The sequence below is a fragment of the Leptodactylus fuscus genome, chromosome 2 (genome assembly GCF_031893055.1).
Source record: "Leptodactylus fuscus isolate aLepFus1 chromosome 2, aLepFus1.hap2, whole genome shotgun sequence".
Taxonomy (NCBI): domain Eukaryota; kingdom Metazoa; phylum Chordata; class Amphibia; order Anura; family Leptodactylidae; genus Leptodactylus; species Leptodactylus fuscus.
The window spans coordinates 217,297,692-217,314,575 of NC_134266.1; positions in this window are offsets into that span (position 1 = coordinate 217,297,692).

Genomic DNA, 16,884 nt, shown 5'->3' on the forward strand with positions numbered 1-16,884 from the left:
CAAGGGACCTAAGGGAATTGGACAGTTATCTCAAAAGCTATTTAATGGGCTGCATGGGCTATTACCTAGTAAATCCATAATCAATTAAGCAGGTAAAAGGTCTGGAGTTGATTCCAGGTGTGGTATTTGCATTTGTAAGCTGTTGCTGTGAAGTCACAACATGTGGTCAAAGGAACTCTCAGTGGAAGTGAAACAGACCATCAGTAGGCTGGAAAAAAAAAAGAAATCCATCAAAGTGATTCCGCAAATGTTAGGCCCGGCCAAAGAGGGGCAGTCGTATTCCTTCTGTTACCTGTGCGCAGTCTGAGCTGGCTGAGTGGTCTCCAGGCCAGTTAGGGGTCTAGTTTAGTCTCACTGCTCTCTGCACTTCCTTACTCCTCCAAGGAATAGAGAAGTCTCCCAGTCTTTCTCTCCTTTCCAAAACATGCTGCCTCCGTGCAAGACTTTTCTTTCCATCGATTTTCAGCAGATTCTGTGGTGGACTCTGATGCAGATTCGAACCTAGCCTGAGGTCTACCATGAAACGAAGACTTCAGGCTCTGAAGTATAAAGGGATTTACTATCTGCTCAGATTTAAAGGGGCTCTATTACTGGGAAAAGTCATTGTTATCTAAACACATGCTTGCATAGCCTTTAGAAATGCTACTTCACATTTACCTTTAATATGTAAATTGCCTCAGTGGTTTCTGAATAAGTCTGTTTTATTCATATGCTAATGAGCCTCCAGCCAGCTCAGGAAGTTCCCAGCAGCCTCCTCTCTTCTATTATCTCCTATGTGTGTGAGGCAAACAGGAAGCTGAGTCATCATCATCAGCAGCAGCAGTCTCCCATAGGAAACAACAGGAGAGGAATCCACGATGTATCGTGCAACAGTCTAAGGGCTTGTTCACATCTGTGCCCGGCACTCCGTTATGCAGGTTTCCGTTTCCTGCATAAAACAGAGCAAGAGACGGAAACCTGCAGGAGTCTTTCTCACCTATTCTCAGGATTAAAAAAAAAACGTTTCGCGGCGGAGAGCATAAAACGCTCACCGCCGCTCAAGGCCGGACCCGGTCTGTGGTTTCCGTCTTCTTGCATGCAGAAGACGGAAACCACAGAACGGAGACCAGAACGCAGGTGTGAACCTAGCGTAATTAGCATATGAATAAAAACGGACTTATTCAGAAACCACTGAGACAATCTACATACAGTCCTATGAAAAAGTTTGGGCACCCCTATTAATCTTAATCATTTTTAGTTCTAAATATTTTGGTATTTGCAACAGCCATTTCAGTTTGATATATCTAATAACTGATGGACACAGTAATATTTCCGGATTGAAATGAGGTTTATTGTACTAACAGAAAATGTGCAATATGCATTAAACCAAAATTTGACCGGTGCAAAAGTATGGGCACCTCAACAGAAAAGTGACATTAATATTTAGTAGATCCTCCTTTTGCAAAGATAACAGCCTCTAGTCGCTTCCTGTAGCTTTTAATCAGTTCCTGGATCCTGGATAAAGGTATTTTGGACAAACAATTCAAGTTCAGTTAAGTTTGATGGTCGCCGAGCATGGACAGCCCGCTTCAAATCATCCCACAGATGTTCAATGATATTCAGGTCTGGGGACTGGGATGGCCATTCCAGAACATTGTAATTGTTCCTCTGCATGAATGCCTGAGGATTTGGAGCGGTGTTTTGGATCATTGTCTTGCTGAAATATCCATCCCCGGCGTAACTTCAACTTCGTCACTGATTCTTGAACATTATTCTCAAGAATCTGCTGATACTGAGTGGAATCCATGCGACCCTCAACTTTAACAAGATTCCCGGTGCCGGCATTGGCCACACAGCCCCAAAGCATGATGGAACCTACACCAAATTTTACAGTGGGTAGCATGTGTTTTTCTTGGAATGCTGTTTCTTTTTGGACGCCATGCATAACGCCTTTTTTTATAACCAAACAACTCAATCTTTGTTTCCAAAATGAAGTTGGCTTCTCCAAATGTGCTTTTGCACACCTCAGGCAACTCTATTTGTGGCGTACGTGCAGAAACGGCTTATTTCTCATCACTCTCCCTGACAGCTTCTCCTTGTGCAAAGTGCGCTGTATTGTTACCGATGCACAGTGACACCATCTGCAGCAAGATGATGCTGAAGCTCTTTGGAGGTGTCTGTGGATTGTCCTTGACTGTTCTCCCCATTCTTCTTCTCTGCCTTTCTGATATTTTTCTTGGCCTGCCACTTTTGGGCTTAACAAGAACTGTCCCTGTGGTCTTCCATTTCCTTACTATGTTCCTCACAGTGGAAACTGACAGGTTAAATCTCTGAGACAGCTTTTTGTATCCTTCCCCTGAACAACTATGTTGAACAATCTTTGTTTTCAGATCATTTGAGAACGGGCTGTCCATGTTCGGGGCGACCATCAAACTTAACTGAACTTGAATTGTTTTGTAGAAAGAAATGGTCCAAAATACCTTCATCCAGGATCCAGGAACTGATTAAAAGCTACAGGAAGCGACTAGAGGCTGTTATCTTTGCAAAAGGAGGATGTACTAAATATTAATGTCACTTTTCTGTTGAGGTGCCCATATTTTTGCACCGGTCAAATTTTGGTTTAATGCATATTGCGCATTTTCTGTTAGTACAATAAACCTCATTTCAATCCTGAAATATTACTGTGTCCATCAGTTATTAGATATATCAAACTGAAATGGCTGTTGCAAACACCAAAATATTTAGAACTAAAAATGATTAAGATTAATAGGGGTGCCCAAACTTTTTCATAGGACTGTACTAAAGGTAGGTGTGGAATAGACTTTCTAAAGCCTATGCAAGGATGTGATTAGTTAAAAATGACTTTTCCCAGTGATAGAGCCCCTTTAACCAAATGCAGCAGGGTTTAATTGGTCTTCACATAAAATGTCCCAAAACATACTGTAAAAGAGTACCCAGGAGTTTTTTAAGGAAAAGAAGTGAAATATTCGACAATAGCCAAGTTAGTCACCAGGTCTCAACCCAATCGAACATGCCTTTCACTTGCTTAAGACAAATCTTAAGGCAAAAAGAGGAAACCTAGTGCTTGGTGATACCCATGGGTTCCAGACTTTAGGAAGTTATTGCCTGTAAAGGATTATCTGCAATTCCTAAATGTTTCACAGGACATTTTTGTTCAGCATCTTGCATTAAACTTGAAAGTATACACTTCAATGTCATCTCAGTTGTTCATTTCAAATCCAGTTTGGCGGCAGGCAGAACCCAACATCATGAAGATTGTGTCACTGTCCAAATATTTCTGGACACATGAGCGTCACCATACTAAACATCAAAATAGTGACAGTCTGGTTCTACATTATTAGATATATTGCAACTATCAGGAGAATGTAATAGTGCTGGTTCTTAGGCATTTCTTCATCGTACGGCTCCCTCTTTTGACAAAGTTTTGGTATTACACAAAGTTGGTTTAGTTCGTCTTTACTGTGTGCAGATTACATAGATGTTTCTTTCCTGCCATCAGCAATAGGTTTACATTACCAGGTTTATCATGAAATAAAAGCAATTGTTAAATCACTGGCATGCCAGTATATAGTGCATGTATGTGAACATGTCGTAATCCATGTCGTTTACCTATCTATAGAATATAAAAGAAAAAAGTCTTAATGGAGGAATGAAATGTCACTGAATATGGGGTAATCAATACAAGTTTATCATCACCACAACTATTGGAGTGCTGCAACCTTTCTAGCATTTGGTCATGTACAAGCCTTAGCACCCACCCCATAGTTCTGTTGGTTTTTTTCTTAATGGGACTCTATCAGCAAAGTTATGCCGTATGAGGTATGATTCCCACATATGCCTGGGTAGCCTTTAGAAAGGCTATTCAGGCACCACTAATGGTATTTTAAAAGCCCCCCCCCCCCATTTTAAACTAAGACCACAATAACATATATGCAAATAATACTTTCCCTGCACGGTGGGCTGTTGGGGGGGGGGGGGGGGGCTTTTAAAATACCATTAGTGGTGCCGGAATAGCCTTTCTAAAGGCTACCCAGGCATATGTGGGAATCATACGGCATAATTTTGCTAGTCGAGCCCCTTTAAAAACTAACTGTAGACTATGTATGTGTTGTGTCACACTGCAGCGTTCATCACAGTTTCTGCTCTCTGCATGGATGTAGGCAAGTGCGATGTAAGGATGTAGTTGTGCACACTGCTCCAAGGTCCTGACAGCACAGATCAGAGGAGACCTGCTCCAGGTTTAAGTGATTATTACTAGAGATGAGCGAGTACTGTTCGGATCAGCCGATCCGAACAGCACGCTCGCATAGAAATGAATGGACGTAGCCAGCACGCGGGGGGTTAAGCGGCCGGCTGCCGTCAAAGCGGAAGTACCAGGTGCATCCATTCATTTCTATGGAGCATGCTGTTGTGGAGGAATTGTACTATGCAGTTGAGAGTACTGAGGGGCATTAAACTGTATAGGAGCTCCAAGATAGGGGAAGTATGCTGTAGGGTAGGGTCATAACGTAAGTCGTATGAGTCCTAGGACTATTTTTGGATCAGGCCTCACCAGAAGGATACTCCGTGTGACATTTATAGGGTCTACAAAGATATATGTTCAAACCTCAAAAAAAGGACAAAACAATAATATATATATTTTGCATACCTAATATTACTACTAAATATATTACAAAGTTACATATATTTACTTGAATAGTTGTTTTACAATGGGAGATAGTTTGCGTTTTTGCTACTTCCATAGCTTCTGTACTGTGAATGTAATTAGATTTCACGTAGTAAGATAATAAATGAGGGTGGGTGAATACACAGGTCTAGCAAGTCCAGCCTATATCCAAAAAGTATTGATCTAGAGGAAGACAATGACAAAGACCCCCAATAGCCCCATGTCAGGCAAAAAAAATTTCTTCCTGACTCCAAACTTGCCCCAAAAATGTAGACTTTTTCATGGCTTGAAGTACCAGAAAACTGGAGTACCGGGCATAACAAATCATCCCCATTGATTCAATGAGGCTATTCGCACATCCATTTTTTACGCCATTAAAAATGGATTTGTAGGTTGGGTAAAAAAAAAAAAAGTAATGAAATTTATTCTTTTGTAGCTGTACATTAAAAATGGATAAAAATAGATGACAGATATTAAAAATAGTCAGATGACCATGAAATAGATGTCAAATGCATGACATATGGATATATAAAGGCCGTGAAAAACTGTTTCATCGCCTTTTCCATGACCAGTTTTTACAACAGTCGTGTAACTATAGCCTGAGAGATTCACATTCTGTCTCAAGTTCTCAGCCTCTTAAATCAAGTTCATATAAGGAATATGAGAAATGTTCACAATGCAGAGCTCTCTATTAGTAAGAAGAAAGATCCATAGAAGATTTGTGAAATAAACACTCTAGGATAACAGATGCAATTTGTTTCACTTCTAAAACCAAAGAAATTTGCTGTATACACAAAATATTGCCGGGAATACGTTCACATTTACAATCCCTTGACCACTGAAGATGAGGGTTTTGCCCAGTGACAGTGCTCTGGTATACAGAATAGTGTTCCAAAGCTTGGAGTGAGAATGTATACAGTAACCCACCGACAAAGGATTATGGGAATACAGAGGATTATTTCTGGACCATCTGTTACACTTGAATTGTTGAAGGAGACAATTACAAATGATACACTGATTTTGACCTCTAGAACAATACAAAATGTAGCCATTCACAGGAGGTTATGATGTTTTCTAATGTACATTCACATGAATGACATGTAGAATACATTATTAATGTACAGTATTTGCAGAATCTGCACCAAAATTCTAATGTGCATTATATTGCAAGGGAACAGAGTTTTTACCCAAAAAAAATTCGATTTACACGCTCGGATTAGAAGGCATGCAGTTCATTTTTTCTGATGAGTAGGAATAAGTCCATGCACTGTACTTAGTTGCAGATGTATAGTGGAAACTACACTGAAACAGATATTGTAAGTGGGAGCATAGCCTTCATGTGTAGTACATGCTGTTGGTTTACATTTACTTTTTTCACAGTGAGTTTCTGCCTAATTCTATTATTATTTCAAGGATTCTGCTATATATAGACATTTGCTTCACTGCTTACTTATTATGACCTTTATATTTTGATTGCATGTTGCCTAACAATATATGTATGTTACTTTTGGGAAGGACGTAGCTGGAAGGGCAACCAGACAGTGGAGGAATGATTGCAGTCGCAGGGAGTGCGAGCACGACCAGGACCGGTGGGGTATGGAGCCTGCAGCTAGCTGTAGATGGCCTGGGCCCCAGACCACTATAATAGCAGTCAGAGAAAGCGTATAGATGCAATAGAAAGCAATAGATGGCAACCCAGGGGAGGTGATTGAAAATAATAAATACATATACTCACCTCTCTTGGGTTCAGCGTCCTCTGTGTGGGGACCACTGTGGAGCATATAAACTGGGTGTGGTCACTGTGGGGAGCATATAATACTGGGGGGGGCCACTGTGGGGAGCATAGTACGACGTATTGCCAAAACCAACCAAACGTGTTTATTGGTGGAGTAAACGTTTTCGGTCTCTGTGGACCTTCATCAGACTCTGCATTATAATGTGGATATACGTGTATAGAACCAATATGAAGGTAAGGGAGATCCCCTTACTGAAAAGGCAGTCTGCCATCGCTTCCCGGCGCGCTTCCTGTTGGCAGACTGCCTTTTTTCATTTTACGCAACAGACATCATTCTTTATACTTACCACGAGCGGGCTTGGTTCGGCGGCATCAGAGGTACCGGGGATCTCTCTTACCTTCATATTGGTTCTATACACATATATCCACATTATAACGCAGAGGCTGATGAAGGTCCACAGAGACCGAAAAGTTTACTCTACCAATAAACACGTTTGGTTGGTTTTGGCAATACGTCGTGTGAAGTTCCTTCTTTACCTATTGAAACGGGGTGGGACCCTAACTTCACCAACTGGGACTACGTCTGTATCCCTTTTGAATACTGTTGGGAGCATATTATACTGTGTGTGCTACTACTGTGAAGCATATTATACTGTGTTGTGCTGCCACTGTGGAGCAGATAATGCTGTCTGGGGGCCACAGTGGAGCAGATAATGCTGTATGGGGCCCGTAACAGTCACTATCAAGAACTTGCTGTAGATAGGAAACCTCAGACAAAAATGTGCATTGGGGTTCACAAGACTTACACCGCTACAACTGGGCATATGCCCAGGGTGCTGGTTGTCAGTGGGGGCGCTAACATGTAAGAAGGCTGTACCCTATATTATTTGTAAAAGTACCTGCTGTCTGTGGTGAGGTGGTTTGTGTTCCTAATCTGTCAGTGTGTCTGTCCCCTCTTTATCTGTTCTCTATATTAGTGGCATTGTTGAGAAGGGGCAGGGGCATAACTTACCAAAGATTGGGCCCCATAGCAAATGTTTGACTTGCCCCCATTTACCCACCGATCCCCACTCCTGCTCTTGGCTGCTTACAATTTCTCTTCTGCCCTCCAGGGGGCCCCATGTATCCCATATCAGTGATGTGATATGGGACACACAGGGCCCCTGGAGGGCAGAAGGGGAAGTGGAGGCAGCCATGAGTAGCAACAGTGGTCAGTAAATAAATAGGGCCCATTACCAGCGCCGCACCTCTAATGAGGCGAGGTGAGGCAACAGCCTCGGGCGGCCCTCCGGACAGGGGTGGCAGCATGGGCGATTTTTTTATTTATTTTTTTACTTTTTTTTTTTTTCACTAAACTAATGCGGGGGAGTCTCAGTGCAGGTCGTGTCATCACACCGCCTATGCTTAGATGCAGACATCTTACTTTGCCAGGTGAAGAGGAAGCAGCGGGAGCAGCAACAGTGCTTAGGTCAGTGAGTAAAATAACTTTTTTTTGTTTTATAATAGGCTGCTACCTGCTGGAGTATCCCCCCGCAGATAGCGGCCTATTTACCAACCTCTCCGGACCTGTTCACTGCCGCCCCCGCTTTCTCTTGTACTATAGGCCACGGTGGGCGGTAGTGAATAGGCCCAAGCTCTGCCCACGATGCCACTACCGCTATTTTTATACTCGAGAGTCTTTTCAGACCCCCGAGTATAATAATCGGAGCACGAGGGGAGGTGAGGGAACATAATAAACAATGTTACTTACCTCTCCGGGATCCAATGTAAATCCTAGCAGGCTTTGAGCCTATATGGTAATGTACCAGATGTCACGTGGTCTGGGATATTACCATTTAGGCCCAAAGCCTGTGCTAGTAGAACCATATAGGCCCGAAACCTGTGCTAGTAGTAATAGCCTGTTACTGCTAGCACAGGCTTTGGACCTGTATGGCAACAGGCTGTTACTGCGGCAGGAACTTGGTGATGCTGTACATTTGAAACTGCAGAAGTACTTATGGTACTTATGGTACTTCTGCTAGCAGGCCAGGAACACAGACACAAGCCAGGTGCGGGCCTGAGCTTATGTGGCCACGTCACCCAGCGTGTGATGGAGCGGTGGGGGGGCGTGGTCTGCGTTCCTGGCCTGCTAACCGAAAATTACTGTAATGACTCGAGTATAAGCCGAGGCGCACTTTTTCAGCACAAAAACTGTGCTGAAAAACTCGGCTTATACTCGAGTATATACGGTACTTTCCTGTCCGCATGATTCGTACGGGCAGCACGTGGCCAGCACACAAACCCCATTATAGTCTATGGGGTCTGTGTGCTTTTACTGCACACCGCTTGCAGTTGCATTCGGTATTCCATGCGGGGGGTGCCCATGCGGACTCCCCGAATGGAATACTGAACGCAGATGTGAACGAAGGGTGAGAGACAGCAAGCATCAGCAGCTTCCAATGATCCAGACTCTGACCTTGTTCTATACGTTGTTTGGGCATGTTATGGCTGTGCACATCACAAAGTATTGTGGTCACATTTTTATGCTCACGTCACACAAAGGGTTCGGCCACCCCCAAAAGTATGGTTGACATGAGAGCTTTCTCTGAAGTCCCACTGAAATGGCTAGTATGCATTAAATAAATTTGACTGAAGTATTATGTTTAGAGATGAGCGAACACTAAAATGTTCGAGGTTCGAAATTCGAATCGAACAGCCGCTCACTGTTCGTGTGTTCGAACGGGTTTCGAACCCCATTATAGTCTATGGGGAACATATACTCGTTAAGGGGGAAACCCAAATCCGTGTCTGGAGGGTCACCAAGTCCACTATGACACCCCAGGAAATGATGCCAACACCTCTGGAATGACACTGGGACAGCAGGGGAAGCATGTCTGGGGGCATCTAACACACCAAAGACCCTCTATTACCCCAACATCACAGCCTAACGACTACACACTTTACACATTCAAAAAAACCTCTATCAAAGTGGGAAAATACCTGGAAACCTTCTTTACTCCCCAAATGGATGGACACAAACCCCAATTTAAGCTCAACAAACAGTAACAACCACCCCTTTAAATCACGTTCCCCATGACAACCACGGATGGAATAGACAATGGGAAATCCAAAAGCCCTCACCCTTAACTGTCATTTTGAGTGTGTGTGTGTGTGATGTGGTAAGACCTTCCAAAATTCACTTTTCTAGCCCTTAACATGAGCCCTTCCAAACAAAGTTACAGGACCTTAAGCTGAGCTACCAGCAGAGATTGAGGCCCTTGGCATGAGTAGAGCCTTGCACCAGCAGTGTTTTTGGCACTTAGGGTGAGTTGAGCCTTGTACCAGCGTGTGTCCCTTAACATCAGGCGGGCCCTAAGTTCTGCACTTTGCACAAAAGTTCCACATTAACTAGGCTGAATGGTACAAATCTTAGTAGGCCCGAGAACCAGGAACAGGTCTTGCAATGGCTGTCGGATAACGCTTAAAGCACATTGTCCACCAGCCAGTCAGCCTTTACCTCCTCTTACCCAACAGTCTTGTCCTCCTTCCACCCAAAATTCCCAATCTTCCCAGAACAATAACCCCAACTGTCCCTGCTCCCCAGAGCTGTTCTCCCTTCCTTTGACTGTACCGCAACCTGCCCCTCCATTTCGCGATTCCACGGACCTAACAGACGAGTATCTGTGTCCAGATGCTCAAACACTAGAGTCTCCTCCATCTCCGGTCGATTTGGTGGCGGATGACCAGCAACCCACCCTCATCGACGACGATGAGATGCAGTTGCTGTCAGGGCAGCCAGTTGACATGCGCATTGTGCAGGAGGAGGAGGCGAGACAGGAGTTGGAAGAGGAGGTGGTGGACGACGAGGACACCGACCCCACCTGGACAAGGCGGATGTCAAGCTGGGAAAGTAGTGTGGATGTTGAGGCAGGTGCAGCACCAAAAAGGGTAGCTAGAGGCAGAGGTCAACAGCTTTGCCGGAGCCAGACCAGACCCGGAATGTCCGAAGATGTTCACTTTTGTACCCAGCCCAGAAAAACTCCCCCATCGAGGGCAGGTTTCTCGAAGATGTAGAGTTTTTTCAAGGAATGCGCCGAGGACAGATATAGTGTCGTCTACACAATTTGCCTCTCGAAATCGAGTAGGGGCCCTTAGAAGAGCAACCTGTCCACCACTTCAATGCACCGTCATTTGGAATCCAAGCACTGGAATCAGTGGCAGGCAGCAACGGCAGGACAAACGTCGCCCGCCGTTCATGCCACTGCCTCTGCTCACAGTGCTGGTGATGCACTCCAGAGGAAGAGCCAGGACATCACTTCATCTGCCTCCACCACTTTGTTGACTTCTCCCTCATCCTCTCCTGTTTCTGTCTTATCTCCTTCTCCTGCACCATCAAAGGCACCATCAGGCGCTTCTTTACAACAACCCACCATCTCTCAGACATTGGAGCGCCGGCAGAAATACACCGCTAACCACCCACCCACGCAAGCCTAGAACGCCAACATCGCTAAACTGCTGGCCCAGGAGATGTTGGCGTTCCGGCTTGTTGAAACTCCCGCCTTCCCGGACCTGATGGCAACTGTGGCACCTCACTATGCCGTCCCTAGCCGTCACAACTTCTCCCGGTGTGGCGTCCCCGCCTTGCACCAGCACGTGTCACTCAACATCAGTCGGGCCCAGAGCTCTGCGCTTTGCTGCAAGGTCCACTTGACCACCGACACATGGACAAGTGCCTGTGGTCAGGGATGCTGCAGTGCTTATCTTTAATGACAGGCAGGGTGAATGTGGTGGAGTCTGGTCCCCGGGTGCAAACTGGGGTGGCCTATCTCCTCTCCCAGGCCAAAATTCATGGCAGGAGTAGACTGAAACCCTACGACGCTGCAACCTCCACCCCAGCTACTAGCGGCAAACGCTAAAACACTGGTGTGGGGAGACGTCAGCAGGCGGTGCTGAAGCTCATCAGCTTGGGGGACAGACAGCACAGTGCCTCCGAGGTCAGGGATGCCATCCTGGCTGAGATGGCATTTTTTTTTCCCTGCTACACCTGGGGCCTGGCATTTTTACGCCTGTGATAATGGCTGGAACCTGGTAGCGGCTCTGGAGCTTGCCAGCCTCCAACACGTTCCATGTTTGGCCCACGTCTAACCTAGTGGTGCAACGTTTTTTGAAAACATACCCAAATGTACCGAAGCTACTGTTGAAAATGCGGCGCTTGTGCGCCCACTTTTGCAAGTGTACAGGAGTCGCTGCTAGCCTAAAAACACTCTAGCAAGGCCTACATCTGTCCAAACACAGGCTGTTGTCCGTCATTCACACACGCTGAAACCCTACAATACCATATCTTGAGCAGGGTGTGTGAGCTGCACAGACCTTTGATGGAGTTCCATCCACAAAACCCAAGGGTTCCTCAAAGTCAGCTCCCAAAGTTTCTACACCATGAGTTTCCAGGGGTGGCAGAGTTATGGCTAGGGGCAGAGGCATGGATAGGGATGATGTCTAGGGGCAAAAGCAGTGTGGATGTGGAGGCAAGCTAAGCAGCAAAAACTGGGGGTACAAGCTAAGGCATGGACTGGGGTGATGTCTAGGGGCAAAAGCAGTATGGATGTGGAGGCAAGCTAAGCAGGGAAAAAGGTGGCTAGAGGCAAAGGGATGTCCAGAGGCAGAAGACAGCTGCATGACAGAAGCTAGACCTGAGCCAGCAAGGCCCAAGATGCCCTCTTTTCTAGCTTCCTTAGAAAAATTCCCCCATCGAGGCCACGTTCCTCGCTGGGGAAGATCATTTCTAAATGTATAGGTCGAGGACAAACTGAGTGTGGTTTACACACTTTGCAATGCGACTCCCCATCTCCCAGGCCTTTCATTCCAGGCTAAAGTACAGCACAACCCACCCACATGCCCAAGGCTTCAACGGCCTCATCTCAAAAATTCTGGCCCAGGAGATGTTGGGGTCCCGGCTTGTGGACACTCTGCCCTTTTTGTGCCTGCTGGCTACTGCGCCACCTCACTGTGCCGTCCACACCAGCACTTTTCCCCAAACATGAGGCGGTCCCTAAGTTCAGCGCTTTGCCCAAAAGTTCCACGTGACCAGCTATGAATGGACAAGTGCATGCGGACAGGGACGCTAACTTTTAATCTTGGCACAGTGGTTGAATGTACTTGAGGCATGGACCGGGTCGCAAAATGTGGTAGACTGACTTGTCTCCCCACACAACATTCCTGGGAGGAGGGCTGAAACACCACCCTCCTCCTCCGCTGTTAGATTGACCCCAGCTACGAGCTGGAAACGCTGCAACACTGGTGTGGGGAGACGTCAGCAGGCCGGGCTGAAGCTCATCAGCTTGGGGGATGGACAGCACACTGCCTCTGAGGTCAGGGATGCCATCCTGGATGAGATGGCAATTTGTTTATCCCCGCTGCCCCTGGGGCCAGGCTTTTTTGTCTTGTTGGAGGGCTCTGGAGCTTGCCAGCCTCCAACACGTTCCATGCCTGGCCCACGTGTTCAATCTAGTGGTGCAACGATTTTTAAAAACATACCCCAAATTAGCAGAGATAAGGGTGAAAGTGGGGCACTTGGACACCCACTTTCCCAAGTCTACAGTACCTGGAGCTAGCCGCAATACACTCCAGCAAGGCTTAAATCTGCCTGAAGCACCTACAGTTGTGCGAGGTCACCACACGCTCAAACCCTAGATACCGTATGTTGAGCAGGGTGTGTGAGCAGCAGAGACCTTTGATGGAGTACCAGCTACAAAACCCAAGGGTTCCTCAGAGTCAGCTCCCTCACTTTCTGCACCATGAGTTTCCATGGGTGGCAGAGTTATGGCTAGAGGCACAGGCATGGATAGGGGTAATGTGTAGGGGCTAAAGCAGTGTAGATGTGGAGGGAAGCTAATTCAACAAAAAAAACAGGGTAGAAGCAGATGCATAAACTGGGGTGATGTTTAGGGGCGAAAGCAGTGTAGATGTGGAGGGAAGCTAAGCAGCAAAAACAGTGGGTAGAAGCAAAGGCATGCAAAACTTTACCCTGTTGGAAGACTTATTCCTAGGTCTGGAACACGTTAATGGCCCCCCTGGACAAATTACTGCCACTCAGGGGCCTAGTGTCACCAGGAGGGACAAGTATAGGCGCATGTTGTGGGAATACTTGGCCGACACCAGCTCTGTCCTTTCCGATCCCTCTGTGCTCTACAGCCTACACTTATTTTCTCATCTTTTTTTCTGCACTGCACATCTCTTGCCTACTTCCTTTGGGATCTTAGAAGTGGTGGTCCACTTCCACAGATGGTAACTTCAGTGCTGGAGTTGTCAATAGACAGTGTAACGGGAGTAGCTGAGGGATCGCTGTCTTAACCACTTTTTGGCACAAAATTAACTTCCAAAGCCAAATATGGTGCAAGTATATGATGCAAGGACACCTACACACCTATCTCTGACACATTGGGGAGTTCACCCTCATGCGCCCTTTTGGCCTGCACCATCATGCGCCTCTTCCCAGCCACTCCACATCTCCCAAGCTTTTCATTGCAGGCAGAAGTACAACACAACCCAACCCCATGCCCAAGCCTTTAACAGCCTCATCGATAAACTGCTGGCCCTGGAGATGTTGGTGTTTGTTTATGCTTCTGGATACCCAGGCCTTCCGTCAGCAGATGGCAGCTGGGGCACCTCCCTATGCTGGGCCTAGCCGTTACTACTTCTCTTGGTGTGCTGTCCCTGCCTTGCGCCTGCATGTGTCCCATAACATCAGTCGGGCCCAGAGCTCTGCGCTTTGCTGCAAGGTCCACTTGACCACCGACACATGGACAAGCGCCTGTGGTCAAGGATGCTGCAGTGCTTATCTTTAATGACAGGCAGGGTGAATGTGGTGGAGTCTGGTCCCCGGGTGCAAACTGGGGTGGCCTATCTCCTCTCCCAGGCCAAAATTCATGGCAGGAGTAGACTGAAACCCTACGATGCTGCAACCTCCACCCCAGCTACTAGCGGCAAACGCTGTAACACTGGTGTGGGGAGATGTCAGCAGGCCGTGCTGAAACTGATCAGCTTGGGGGACAGACAGCACAGTGCCTCCGAGGTCAGGGATGCCATCCTGGCTGAGATGGCATTTTTTTTTCCCTGCTACACCTGGGGCCTGGCATTTTTGCGCCTGTGATAATGGCTGGAACCTGGTAGCAGATCTGGAGCTTGCCAGACTCAAACACGGTCCACGCATGGCCCACGTTTTTCAACTTGTTGGTGCCATGTTTCTTTGAAACCTACACCATTGTGCATGATATACAGGTCAAAGTGGGGCCATTTTCGTAAGTGAGAACTAGCCTCTGCTAGGCAGAAAACATTCAGAGCACACTCCTCTCATCTTCGCACCGTTGGCTGGCGGAGGAAGACGAGGGGGTTGGAGTGGCATCTGATGTCCCTGTCCCACACGAGGCTAGAGGGTGCACTTCAGTGCATCCCATTGCTTCACCACAAAGGGTGTGAAGGGGAGTGGAAAATGGAGGAAATGGAGAGTGACCCTTACAGTTGAGGCCAGCAAAGGCATGCCAAGTAACACACTGGCACACATGGCTGACTTAATCTTGGGTTGCTTTTCAACACATATTTCACATCATGAAGAACAAATAATACTGGATTTTTACAAGCCTCGAACCCCGGTCTAGGTCTAATGTCTGTTCCTTTCTTATATTAGGGGAGAGGGAAAAAAAATTATTTCAGTGATACGTTTAGCGTACATAGACTGACTATTAATGTGTATCCCACTTAGTGTTGTTAGGGTTACACACCGTCACAACCTGGCTAAAGCTTCTATAGCTGTTAATAAAGTCAACATAACTTTACGGTATCCAAAAAGACAGCTGGTACCGACAGAGAGCAAGACAAATGTCAACCAAAGCTGTGAGCTCTGAACACCCACAGTGACTTTGGCGTCATCATCATTATAAGGGAGCGGGTGGTAATAAATAACTTGGCAGTGCCTAAAACCCAAAAAGCTTATACAACTATATTTACATTAAGATACACAAATGACACTTTTTAGTAGCATGTCATGAGACAAGCTGATAAGATCTTCCTTTGTGCAGTGCTATTTGAAAGTTAAACGCTGCCTTTATTTTAATTCTGGAGAAGGTGCAGACATTAGATTTAGAACATGTTGTCTTCATTGTCCAAATCCTCTATATAGGTAATGTGTTTTTCGGGCCGAGCTGTCTGGGAACGAGCTGGTGCAGCACTGACAACCTGGGTGAATATGGCAAGAGCCTGAGATGTAGGGTGAATGAATCCCCAAATTATTTGGGGAATTTCCACTCAGAAACTGGCACTATATACCAGTAGCAAAAATTGTGGGTGCACGTAACCCCAATATATTCTTTGAATTCCCAGTCAGACAATGGCACTATATGGCAGTAGCAAGAAATGAGGGTATTTGTAAACCCAATATATTCTTGGAATTCCCAGTCAGAAACTGGCACTATATGGCAGTAGCAAGAAATGAGGGAATTTGTAAACCCAATATATTCTTTGAATTCCCAGTCAGACAATGGCACTATATGGCAGTAGCAAGAAATGAGGGTATTTGTAAACCCAATATATTCTTTGAATTCCCAGTCAGACAATGGCACTATATAGCAGTAGCAAGAAATGAGGGTATTTGTAAACCCAATATATTCTTTGAATTCCCAGTCAGACAATGGCACTATATGGCAGTAGCAAGAAATGAGGGTATTTGTAACCCCAATATATTCTTTGAATTCCCAGTCAGACAATGGCACTATATGGCAGTAGCAAAAATAGTGGGTGTATATAGCCCCAATTCTATTGCTAGGGGACTTGCAGGGTATTTCTGAGGTGAAGGTGGGGGGGGGCACACCGTTGGAACGGGGATTTGGGGTGTATATATGGGGTATACGGGAATACACTGTCAGTGTATTCCATTCAGGATCCTGGGAAAGCTGGGTTGCGGCGATTGAGCCTGTCAGTGCCACGTTACACTGACAAGCTTCTCCCTGGAATTTAGCTCTTATAAGAGCTGTTGGTTGTCTTCTCCTTCCTATCCTAGCCTGTCCCTGCCTACCCAGAATCTAAGCCCTAGCTAACTGCGTCCCCGGTGAATTGCAAGCTCAGAATGACGCGAAGCTGGGCGGCGCTGTTCTTTTAAATTAGAGGTCACATGTTTTCGGCAGCCAATGGGTTTTTCCTACTTTTTTCAACGTCACTGGTGTCGTAGTTCCTGTCCCACCTACCCTGCGCTGTTATTGGAGCAAAAAAGGCGCCAGGGAAGGTGGGAGGGGAATCAAGTAATGGCGCACTTTACCACGCGGTGTTCGATTCGAACATGCCGAACAGCCTAATATCCGATCGAACATGAGTTCGATAGAACACTGTTCGCTCATCTCTAATTATGTTAGTGTCTAACATGCAGCAATGCTTTATGGGAGGGAAAGTTTTAAAATTAGCTCTCCTCCAGAAGGAAGAAAGCTTTCTCTACGGCTACCTACTGGAGGTAGGTATT